The sequence below is a fragment of the Ceratotherium simum genome, chromosome 19 (assembly GCF_057802395.1).
Source record: "Ceratotherium simum simum isolate JZ-2026a chromosome 19, ASM5780239v1, whole genome shotgun sequence".
NCBI classification, from domain to species: domain Eukaryota; kingdom Metazoa; phylum Chordata; class Mammalia; order Perissodactyla; family Rhinocerotidae; genus Ceratotherium; species Ceratotherium simum.
In genome coordinates, this window is record NC_141918.1 from 56,356,787 (window position 1) to 56,368,768 (window position 11,982).

General features: G+C 41.7%; 1 long non-coding RNA gene across 1 annotated transcript; it reads right to left on the reverse strand.

Annotated features, from left to right (window-relative positions):
- Nucleotides 1-610: 610 nt before the first annotated feature.
- Nucleotides 611-4,951, reverse strand: LOC147914565 (uncharacterized). The gene is made up of 3 exons (XR_015555282.1): nt 3,796-4,951; nt 3,477-3,541; nt 611-3,353 (listed from the first exon to the last, which is right to left on the reverse strand). It is a non-coding gene; the product is annotated as an uncharacterized LOC147914565 (long non-coding RNA).
- Between the last annotated feature and the right edge of the window lie 7,031 nt (nt 4,952-11,982).

Sequence of the window (11,982 nt, forward strand, 5' to 3'; positions counted from 1 at the left end):
GGACAAAGTTACGGTCCTTATTCCTGAAGAGCTGACGCTCCATTGGCGTAAATACACAGAAATAACTGATCCACCACAGGAAGTGGTATGGTAGAGACGAGTTGTACTGAGGGACATGGGACACACTGCACTGAGGGCAGCAAGGCCTCCTAGGAGCTCACGCCAACTAGAGCTTGAAACACAGGCAGAAGAAACAGCACGAATAAAAGAATAGAGACATCCAAGTGTCTAGCACAGAATGCGATAGATAGACTTTTTGAGGGTGTCAGATTAGCTTAGAGGGACCTCACTTCCTCTGGAAAATGCTCCCAGGTGCACCGAGTTGGTCTCTTGGTAACCCTGCTCGTATTATATGACACCTCCCTCCACGGCCACATTAAAGTAGAACAGATGTACACTTTCATAACACTAACACTGTAAATACGTACATGTATGTAAAGCTATGATCGTTATACAACTGAGTGTTGGTAAAAATGAAAGACAATTGAGGAATTATCATGAGTGTCAATGCATCTAGTTGATGGGCCAGCAATGTTTGGGTGAATAATAAAATGACACATAAATTCATGAATTATTATATATTTATTTCATAAAATATATTTTTCTTTCCTTCTACTTTATTCAAATTAATAATTATGTTGTTATGATTCAGATTTTCACAAAATGTGTGTTCTATCAACAGTAATGCATGTTTCTTGAGTCATTATAGTTCTCGGCTTTTATTAGTTTCAGTTTGGGTCAACCTCACTCTCCTGAGGCAAAAAGAACAGGAATTCGCAATAAAATTCTTAAAGCAACACTTAGATTCAGAATAAACAATGAAATTTACACATAATTTTCTTTTACTTTTTAAAAAATTGAGATATAATTGACATAAATTTGATCTAGTCATTGTAACGGAGCTACATATGGTAAGTTACCATGATCACCAAATCTATTATGAACTATTTTAGTTTCATATGTCACTATCACTGACACAACTTTCACCATCTCTTAGGGCAACATCCATACAGTACTGAAGTTTTTCTTCTCTCAAAAATTTCAGTGTTGTAATGTTGTAAAAAGTGAAAATAGCAATAACATATTGCTCAATTTATTGAAATCTCTCTTCATTCAAGACGATATCTGAACCTATAGTATGTTCAGGAAATAATCCCTGTAGGATTGGTTTAGAGATTATGGGTACGTAAATCTCCTTCATAAACAAGCAAACATCCTCATCTCCCTTCTGTTTACTGCAATGCCACTTTTGTCGTTTATTTTACATGCAGTTTCAATTCAGAAAAAATGTTTCTTTAAATTTTTAAAAAATATACTTTTAAATTTTTAAAAGTGGACCAAAAATATCTGTTTGAGTTCCTTGTAAGCTTTTGCTAACATAATTAGTAGCAAATAATAGTTCACACCAAATAACCAAACACAAGATGAATTCATTCTTTGTCAAAGATTGGTTCCTCTTTATTTGCGATCTTCAGTTTTTCTGCTTTGCTCTTCTAGATACTTCGTGTATTTTGCTTAAATGAAGTCTGATTGCTGGCACAGCATTGAACTGACAGTCTCACAGTGTGTCTAAGCATGGTGGTAAGGTTACGTTTGATGGGCAGACCCAGAAAACATCTAACATAATAACTGCATTGTTCCACGGAATGTCGTCACTACTGAGCTATTGACACAGTGGAGACCTTGTTTCAGGCGACAAATTTGAACTGTGCATGATGTGGTACAAAGAATGCTCCTTGAATTTGGGCCAAAATTCTGGTTTGTACACTTGTTTTTTAAAAAGCTATGTTGATGCCATTATCATAGATCTGCCTAGGTAATCTTTCAGATCAATGCCTAACACTGAAAATTGTGAGGGTTTTTTCTTTTTTTAAACAAGAAATGTGATTTATTTAACACTGCCATCTGGGGTACAAAACCAATACTGCCCACTGGGAGAGCTAGCAGGGCTGTGTGACACAGCAGCCACAGTAGGACACAAGCAGAAAATTGTTTTTAAAATATCCTCACTTAAATCAAAACTCACGGTTTTTCCAACAAATATAAAACAAATTAAACACTCTTTAATTTCAATTTTATTGTTTTTTTCTGGTAGTTCAAAAATTTGTATAATGAAAGTTATTTTTCATCATAACTTTCGTTTCTGATACGATATAGTTGAAATTAACATTATTAGATTTCTATTTTTTGGATGATTTTTTCTCACTTTATTATACATAACATTTAAAATTTTTATTTTGAGTTTCTTCTTTATTTTTTACTCAGCTTACATGATCATCCATCATAGCATAAAATTTCTAAATAATTTCTAATAAAACTAGAAATTTTCAGTGACTTTTTTTGTGCTATGAAAAGCTTGGGATAAATACAAGAATACATGATATTATTCGTCTAAATACATCATGCTAACATCCTATAGCAGTGTTACCTTCTTTGCTGAATGTTGCCAATGTTTTTGCTGTTTAAACTCTCAAAAAGTTCTAGTAAGTGCACATTGTTTGTGTGTTTGTGTCTATATGCACGACCAACATTTTGTGTTCTTTTAATTGAGACTCTAAGTAATTTTAGCAACATATACCTTCATTTTGAAGTTAATCTTGAAGATTGGTTGTGAAGCATTTGACAGTAGGAGCATAATAGTTTTTGAAATTAGAATATAAAAGCCAGTTTCCACAGTTTCCTTCTCCATTTGAAAGAATTTTGATTAAAAACGAAGTATTAAATTTTCTGTGATGTTCAGGCAATGGAAAATCAAAACCATTCATTTGCATCAGAAGGTGTTTTGCTAGAAGCATTCTCAGGCTGTCAGAAAGCCTCACGGGTCATCTTCCAGGATCATCGCCTAAGGACCAGCGAGCGTGGCTCCAAAGTCCACCTTTCTCATCCAATTGGCAGATTGCCGAATGGTTTCTTTTCATCTTTTAAAGGGAAACACAGTTGCATTTGATATTTCTGGGTTATGTTGTTGATATGAATAATTATCTTTTCAAATCTCTTTTTTTGATAAGTAATAATCTTTTAGTAAAGAATATTCATATTCTTCATATGAATTCCTGAATATCCTTCAGTTTCGGGAATTTCCTCTGGCATATTCAAATTGTGGATTTGACTGGAACAATTTTCTTGCTCGTTTTCTTGTCTTGATCAGTAATTAAGGCTTCAGTAAATATAGAATTTGTAATATCCTGTCCATAAATTTTATGTGGATTGAGCTTAACACATCTGTGCTCAATTTAATTGAGTTTAAAAACTTCAAGAAAACAGTTTCTTTGAAGATTTTTTATTTCTAGTTTCTATTTTGAGTTTGCTTTTATATTTTCTACTACTTTTATGATTTTGACTTGTAGTTATTCCTAAGGATCAAAAAAATTTAAAAATTAAATGTAATTTTAACATATTTTCATCCAAAGTTGCAACAAGATACTATAAAAAATTTTTAATTAAATGTAGACTACTTTAGAAGTATTCTTACAAACCTTATAAAACATAATACATAAGTTTTCCCCAAAAGTTCTTTTTCTTCTGAAGTATTCTAAATCACCTATGAAAATTAAAAAGCAAAACACAAATTGTAATTAATTTGATATCATAATTTTAATCAAAACTAATTAAATCAAGGTGTATTTTAAAATTTTTATAGTTTTAATGAATTCTGATTGTTTTATAAAAATAAAATAATTTGCAATTTTACTATTCAATGTCCCCAACTAGTTGCCAATGACGAGTCAGTACTAGGCTTAACTGATGTTACAGATCCACATATATACAAGTTTAAAAGTAATATGAATTACCTACCACTGCAAAATGTTTCTCAGCTGCCATGGCAACTATTACGACTACCACACTCCATCAGGAGTGCGCCCTGCTCCCACAGCTGGTCACAGAAGGGAAACAGGAGAACAGATGTTCTGTGCTACTGCGGAACGAGACTTCCCTGTAGCGGGATCTGCTTTACTTATGGTATCTGGGAGGAAGATTTGACAAGTTCTTCTTTGTCTTTCCTACGTGCAAAAGCTGCTCGAATCTCCCTGCTGTCTAAGGCAGCCTGTGCCTCAGGCCTCAACGCAGCACAACCCACACAGCCTCCCGGAATCCAGGTGCGGGGCCTTCTGCTCGGGGTCCCGGCTGAAGACGCGGGGGAGAGCTGCCCCGAGGGTTTGGGATTACGGCTCACGTCCACCAACAGCAAGCAGGATCCCAGGGATGAGGACACCCACGAGTTCTTGAATGAGTTCTATTTTTTCGCGGTTTGTGATACGCAGGGTACTCTGAAGTGTGGTGTTCAGGGCCGAGGTCGGCCGTACCGGAACCCAAGAGGAACACTGGCTGGGTCATTTGGCCCCTTCTCGAGACGGTGGAATTCAGAACTAAGGCTTGCTGGGCGCGGAGCCGCATGAAGGGCAGAGGGTGGCACGTGCCCTTGCGGGAGTCCTGGATCCTGCAGAGGCCAGGGGTTACCTCCTCCGGGGGTTCCACGAGGTCCGGGAACGCCCTGGTAACAAACGCTCTTGCTGTGTCAGCTGGCTCGTTTGGTTTCTGTCACGCAACCTGAGGACCTAGTGATACACCGTCCACTGCGGGGAGGGCAGAGCCGAAGCTGGAGAGTTGGCTGGACCCGACGGCGAAGTGACCGGCGCCTTCAGCCCAGGGCAGGAACCCCGGCACATGATCGCGCCGGCGTCGCGGCTCTCCCCCGCCTCGGGGTGGCTGACGAGAGTCTCCCGCGCTTTCCTTCGTTTCAGGGACAGGGACACGTCGTGGGCAGCCGGGTGCTTCTTCACAGGGGGCTGCGCGCAAGGGGCCGGGAGCTCCGCCCCCTCGCCGAGCCGTCGCCCTGCGGCAGCCTCCCCTGCTGGTGCCGGGGCGCGCGCGGGGCCGGGCGCGCGGTGCCGTCGCGCTGCGCCAGCCTCCCCTCCCGGTGCCGGGGCGCACGCGGGGCCGGGAGCTCCGCCCCCTCGCGGTGCCGTCGCCCTGCGCCGGCCTCCCCTCCCGGTGCCGGGGCGCGCGCGGGGCCGGGAGCTCCGCCCCCTCGCGGTGCCGTCGCCCTGCGCCGGCCTCCCCTCCCGGTGCCGGGGCGCGCGCGGGGCCGGGAGCTCCGCCCCCTCGCCGAGCCGTCGCCCTGCGCCGGCCTCCCTTCCTGGTGTCCGGGCGCGCGCGAGGCCGGGAGCTCCGCCCCCTCGCGGTGCCGTCGCGCTGCGCCGGCCTCCCCTCCCGGTGCCGGGGCGCGCGCGGGGCCGGGAGCTCCGCCCCCTCGCGGTGCCGTCGCGCTGCGCCGGCCTCCCCTCCCGGTGCCGGGGCGCGCGCGGGGCCGGGAGCTCCGCCCCCTCGCGGTGCCGTCGCGCTGCGCCGGCCTCCCCTCCCGGTGCCGGGGCGCGCGCGGGGCCGGGAGCTCCGCCTCCTCGCGGTGCCGTCGCGCTGCGCCGGCCTCCCCTCCCGGTGCCGGGGCGCACGCGGGGCCGGGCGCGCGGCTCTCCTACGCCCGCTCAAGGCCCGTCTGTCTTGTTCCGGAGGCAGAAACTGCCGCAAGAGATCCTTTTTCATCGATGTCAGCGCACTCACAGGGGCAGTGATAAGTTCAGGCGGATAACACGGGTCAGTCTGCTTGGACGTTCTCACTTGAGGCTGGAGATCTCGGCCTCCTGCTGAGCCGGGCGTTCTGTGGACACTCCCGAACACGCTGCAAGCTGTGTTTATTCATTTAAAAGCCAGCTCCTCATTGTCTTCTGTACAATTTGTTGAAGCAAATATTTTAAAAGTATTTGAGAAAACTATGTTTCTAATGAGTACATTCATTAGAAATGACATGCAATTAATATATTAATTATAGATCTTTTCACTGAAGCCACATATTCTATTAGGAGGTATTTTGTTTTACTAGATTTGGTTATTGTATGCATTAACTGAAACGTATAATGCAAAAAACTTTGAGAACTCTGAAGCATCAAAAATGTTAAGAGATTACATACATATAAGCAATAAAGCTAATTATATTTTAAAATAGCTTATCAATTGCAAAAATCAATATCCTTCATGTACACAAATGATAACCACTTATAAAATATAATGGAAGAAAAAAACCCATTTACAATAGCAATAGGAAATATGAAATATTTAAGAATACACTTAACAAGAAATGTTTAAAAACTAAATGAAGAAAATTATAAACACTCTTGAAAGATACAAAGGGGAGTTGAACAAAGGAGAGACATCTTGGGTTCTTGGTCAGGATGTCTCAATGGTATTTAGATGTCAGTTTGAAACTGAAAATGAAGAAGTTAAAAAAAATCTTCTCTAGAGCAAACCTTCGATATAAACTTTGCTAACTGCAGCTGTGCATATTCAATGTAATCAACTGTTTAAAACTAACCAGGTCTTTCTGTCCCTCCTTAGCATATGAGTGAGCTGTCTTTCCTAGGACATCAAGGTGCAGACGTCAAGATTCAGCCTCACGAGGTCAAACGCAGGCTGAAGATGAAAACTAACCAGAAAAGTCCAGACAGTCAAGGGAAAGAAGTTCAGTCTTCAAGGCCAAACACAGGCTGATGGGAAGGTGTCAGCCAGCACGTCCACATGCTCCCCCTCCCCTACCTAAACCCCAGCACATGCTCTCTCTTCCCTACCTAAAAGCCCAGATAAAAACCCTACTTTTTTCCCTTCGAGGAGGTGGAGCTGAGTTCTAACTCCCGTCTTCTCATCTGGCTGTGTTTCGATAACCAACCTCTTCCCTTGCCACAAGCCTGGTGTTTCCCGTTTTTGGCCCTCCTCTGCGACAGGTAAATGAACCTGTGTTTGTGTTCGGTAACAAGTTCTCCCTAAAGTAATTTATAAATATAATGTAATTCCAATAAAACAACAAGCTTTTTTTTTTTTTTTTTCTGGAGCTAGGCAATTAATACTAAAGTTCATATGGAAAAAAATCACTCAAGAAAAACATGGAAAAGGAAGAGATTTGGCTGGGGTGGGGAGTGGAAGAATGGAGAGAGAGACATTCGCTCTTGTTGTAAATCCTCTAGGTTGAAAAGAGCTTGGTGCTGGGACATGAACAGGTGGGACGGAAGAGAAAGTCCAGCAACACAGCCAACTCGTATGGTGACCTGGCTGGTGAGAAAGGTGTATCTCAGACCTCTGGGGACACAAATGGACTTTTGATAAAGGTGCTGAGGCAACTGGAGAGACATTTGGAAAAAGGTAAAGTTGTGTGCATTTCTCATGCATTCAAGAATCAGCTCCACGTGGATTAGAAATTTAAATGTAAATTCATGGAACTGTACAAATACTAGAAGAAAACATGAATGGATTCCTCTAAAATTCAGTGTAGGTAGAAGATTTCTGACTACAACTCAAAAGCCAGATGCAAGAGAAGAAATGCTTGATAAATTTGACTACCAAAAGTTTTTAAATGGCAAAAACCGTAAGCCAGGTTAGAAGACAAATAACAAATTTGGAGAAAATATTTGTAGTATTTATCACAGATAAAGGGTTAATATCCCTAATATACAAAGAACTATTAAAAGTTGAGGAAACACTGAAAATCCTGCTTTAAAATGGGCAAAAGATATAAACCATTCCCAGAAAAGACATAAACGTGGCCCTTATACTTATGAAAAGATGCATACTTTCACTTATGACAAATTTAAATTGAAACCACACAGAGGCACAATTGCTCATCCATCAGATTGGCAAATATTCAAAAGCTTGATGAGGCACTCTATTTATGAGCCCGTAGAGAAATATGCCCTCTCATCCACTGATGGTGGGGACGCAAAATATGAATATACTCCACGAAGGGGGATTTGTCAAAATCGAGCAAAACCACAGCAATTCCACTACTAGAATTTACCCTTAAGATAGACCTTCAAAATATGAAAATAAACAAGTACAAGGTTCTTGACTACAGCATTATTTTTAATAGCAGAATATCGGGAACTATCTGAATGCCTAGGAGTACTTCACACAGTAGAAAGCTATACTGCTATAAAAAAGAAGATTTCTACCAACTCCAGGAGATGTTAAGTTTAAAAAAATCTAATTGCAAGACTATCTACAATATACTATCTTTTGTGTAAGCAAGAAGAAATAAGAAAACACATGAATCTGCTTATTCTTGGGAAAAGAAACACAAGGAGCAAAACTCAAAAAACAAGGAAATTGGTTACCTACAAGGGGTGAAGGGAACAGGTGGATGTACTCAGTGTACCTCTGAGTGTTCCTCTTGGATACAGATAACACGACTACATCACAGCGGGTGGGGGAGGCTAATTCAAGTAACTTTAGAGCACTAGGAGAAAATGGAGAACAGCAAAGGCATCTGAACTTCTTCTTAGCAGTGGTTTGGGTAGAGCAATTATGGAGCTATTTTATGTAGGGTTGGGAAGATGAGTTAGTATCTCGATACTGTGGGAAGTCAGGATTCTCATTGTGGAAAAGGGAGACACAAAGATGAAGTGGGGAAGGCAGGGAGGAAATCACTGAGTGGGCTTGATACTGATGGTACCAGTACAACTTCAGAACTTCTATCACATATGTAGACAAACACTTGTGTGTGTGCACACACATGTGTGTGTGTATTTTCCTAGCTCTGTGCTCTGAAAAGGCCTAGAGGCAAAGACACCCCAGGAGCTATGAGCACATCTAGTGCTCATTAGATCTAGATCTAGCATATCTAGGTCTCGGATTCTAAATACCATTCCCCATTAGAAGGAAACAGAGGTCCTTGGAGAAATGGCCAGCTCCAATGCTGGGGCAGAGAAGGTGCACGATGAGTCTGGAACATCTTGAACTAGAAAGCAAGAAAGTGTTTAAAAATAATTAAGGGAGCATATCAAAAGCATATAGGAGCCAGCTAAAAGGGGCACCAAATTGCCAAATCTAGGATAATTTTAGCATGAAAATTAATAATGACAGGAATGGATTGTAACCCATGGAATAAAATTGGAATCTATAGACCCATATTAATAATAGATAGATAGACGAGAGGGAGAGAGAGAGAGGCATTTCTTACAAAGCAAAGAATACCTACTGATAAGTGTGGAGAGAGTGGGTGGACACAGAAAATTAACATTTTACAACCATCATAGCAGAGATTGGTTAGGGCAAGAATCATCAAGTTTAGGAAGAAAATAAATCAGATGATCAAAATTAACCTCATGAATGAGAGGCAGATGTATATCCTATACCAGGGGTATCTGAGAGGGGCACACCCTCCTTTATGGAGGTCATTTTATGGTCAATGACCTTTATGGTCATTTTATGGCCAGGGATGCATAACCTGAATCCAGTCATGGGGAATACCGGCAAGCCCAAATGGAGAAACCCTCTAGACAATTATTAGCCTTTGTCACTAAAGGCAAAGAAAAGACTAAGGAACTGTTCCAGAGTCGAAGAGACTAAAAAGACAAGGAAACACACAGTCCTGCGCTGGATCCTGGGAAGAATGTTATAAAGGACATTATTGGGATGATTGAAAATATATGAACGGTAGATTAAACTATTGCCTCAATGTTAAGTGCCCCAAGTTTGACAACTGTGCTGTGGTTACGTAAGAAAATGCCCTTATTCTTAGGAAATGCTTAGGAGGTATTAAGAGTTAAAGGGAAGTGCGAAAGGATCACCTTCAAATGATTCAGAAAAAATAAAGAACAGAGACGTGCACAAATAAAGAGAATGATAAAACAGAGGTGGTAAAAATGTTAAAAATCTGGGAATCTGGGTAAAAGATATATGGGAATTTCATGTATTATTCTTGTAATTTTTCTGTAATTTTGAAATTATTACAGTTAAAAGGTTTTCTTAGGTAGATGATTAAAGACTGTACTAATTCAGACTGTTCTTTGTCCATTAGTTTGAATTAGTAAGAAATGTCTCTACTGTGTTAAGTAGGACCCTGGGGGCCTGGGAAAAATTCCTGTGCTGGTGCCACATCGTCCCTGTGGGTGAATCACAAGCCAGAAAGGTCTCTTATGTGATTCTACTGGGACTGCTGACTTCTATAAATTTGAGGGAGTGTGTTTGGGAAGAAAAGCAGAAGTTTCCTGCTACTTAAGTCTAGAATGAAACAGAACCCATACATGTGTATTTCACGGCCGATCAAGTGGAAATGTCAATGGGGAAGTCCAGGTCAGCCGTCATTCCCATCACGATTAAGCGGCATGAAGACGCAGAATGCGGCGACGTGGCGCTGACCTCAGGGAGAATCACAGTCAAATCAGGATCCCATTTCCAGGATTCTTGGTAAGGCTGACTTGGCAATTCACAAATCTTACCACTTACAGTAAACATAAACACAGACCACTCCAGGCAGTTCATCTCTCGGATGAATGTGCAGGACAGTGCGAAGCTGTTTCTCAGGACTGTATGTGGTGTTCATGTGTTCTAAGAAAGATACATTCAGATCGAGAAACAATTTCCCGAGTATAATGGGACTGTGCGTGACCATCTCGTATGTGAGTATCAGACGTTAAAAATCTAGTATGCTCAGTGCCTGCCCTAGATTTGCTAGCTCTGGAAAAGCTTAGCATATTCTCCAAAAGCTATCATTTAATTAACTAAGAAATAGAAACAATAGTGATTTCCTTCAAACCTGTGAAGTTGTTTTGGTCAGAAAGACAGGCATGCTTTCATTTGAAAGATGTAGAAATCTTAGAAGTTGTCCACATTCTTCTCATGGCCCCTGGGCTCCCTGATGTTTATAGTACAGGATTATTCACAGTAAAAAAAGAGGTTGATGCATCGTGAGTCAATTCATTGCGAATAATGACGCATACAAATTTCAGCTCTGATGTTGTTGACTATATGATTCTGAGCAAATAGTTTATCTCTTGGAGACTCAGTTTCTTCACGAAACAGAGCGTCCCAAGAAAGGCAAGCAGAACAGTGAGGGATCTGGAAACCATGTGACCTAGAGAATTGGTAAGAGAACTGGGGTACCACCACACTCCTATGAGAATGGTCAAAAGTCAGAACACTGACAACACCAAATGCTGGTGAGGATGTGGAACAACAGGAACTCTCATTCATTGCTGGTGGGAATGCAAAGTGGTGCAGCCACTCTAGAAAACAGTTTGGTGGTTTCTTACAAAACAGAACATACTCTTACCATATGATCCAGCAATTGTTCTCCTTGGTGTTTACCCAAAGGAGTTGAAAACTTACGTCTACACAAAAAACCTGCACATGGATATTTATAGCAGTTTTGTTCATAATTGCCAAAACCTGGAAGAAAGCAAGATGTCCTTCAGTAGGTGAATGCATAAATAAACTGTGGTTTAGTATCTAGACAGTAGAATATCATTCAGCACTAAAAATAAATGAGCTATCAAGCCATGAAAAGATATGGAAGGACCTTAAATGCATATTATTAAGTGAAAGAAGCCAGTATGAAAAGGCTACAGGGCCGGCCCTGTGGCTTAGTGGTTAAGTGCTTGAGCTCCACTACTGGCGGCCTGGGTTTGGATCCCGGGCGTGCACCAAGGCACCGCTTCTCCAGCCATGCTGAGGCCGCGTCCCACATACAGCAACTAGAAGGATGTGCAACTATGACATACAACTATCTACTGGGGCTTTGGGGGAAAAAAAAGGAGGAGGATTGGCAATAGATGTTAGCTCAGAGCCGATCTTCCTCAGCAAAAAGAGGAGGATTAGCATGGATGTTAGCTCAGGGCTGATCTTCCTCACAAAAAAAATAAAAATAATAAAGGAACTGTATCATTTAAAAAAAAAAGGCTACAAACACTATGATTCCAACTATATGACATTCTAGAAAAGACAAAATTATGGAGACAGTAAAAAGATCAGTGGTTGCCAGGGGTTGGGGGATGGGGGAGAGATGAACAGGCAGAGCACAGAGGATTTTTAGGGCAGTGAAACTACTCTGTATGATATTAGAACGCTGGATACATGTCATTATACATTTGTCCAGAACCACAGAATGTACAACACCAAGAGTGAACCCTAATGTAAACTATGGACTTGAGTGACTATGAT